The sequence below is a fragment of the Penaeus monodon genome, chromosome 20 (assembly GCF_015228065.2).
Source record: "Penaeus monodon isolate SGIC_2016 chromosome 20, NSTDA_Pmon_1, whole genome shotgun sequence".
Classification (NCBI taxonomy): domain Eukaryota; kingdom Metazoa; phylum Arthropoda; class Malacostraca; order Decapoda; family Penaeidae; genus Penaeus; species Penaeus monodon.
This window is the reverse complement of record NC_051405.1, coordinates 35,683,151-35,683,969: the sequence shown is the minus strand read 5'-3', so window position 1 is coordinate 35,683,969 and position 819 is coordinate 35,683,151.

Below are 819 nucleotides of genomic sequence, written 5' to 3'. Positions count from 1 at the left end.
TTGTTGTTGAATAAGCGATTGTATACACAATCAGAAGTCTACGTTGGAGTATACTTAAGTTCATAGTATTTTTTATATTGTGGAAGGAATCGACATAATGGCAGAATTTCTATGAGACTGTAGAAGTCACCAAATATTAATCTACTCTAACAATCCTCTCTTTCTTTGTGAAAGAAGTGACAAAGTAGCACCTTGTTATATTTAATCTTGCCTTTTAGCGATGTCAGCAGTGTATCGAGAGCATCTTTCTCGATCCTAACATATTTCCTCGTCACAGGCAGACTAAGGAGTTCGCAGTTTAGATTCCTTTTAAAAATTCTCTTTCCTTAAAATGCAGACTGTAGACTTTCGTATTGTCAGCATCCATGAAGTTTTTTTGTGTCTTGCAAAGATGATCTATTTTTGAGAGAGCTGTCAGCGTTATCTCGATGACCTCTCAGTGTCGTGTTGAAATTTGCGTGGATTATCGGCAGGCAGTTGCGTTGCGTAAGCAGTGCTTTCAAATCTCAGTTGCTTATCAGTGGTTATATATCATTCTTGGCATTGTTACAGCATTTATTTGTTCTGCTCTTGGTCTATCAGGTCATGACAATAAGAATGATAATGACAATATTCATAATAAAGAAAATGATATAGTAATTGTGATAGTGAGATACACATGCTACACATGAACTTTACAATACTAAATGATTTTATCCTTTATATAACACGTCTGAATGTCGATATTGACAATTGCAATGATAACACAATAGCCTCAGCCTACGCTTTCTTGTACGTGAGCACACACTCAGCGGAAACACCTAAAACGGGGCCATCACC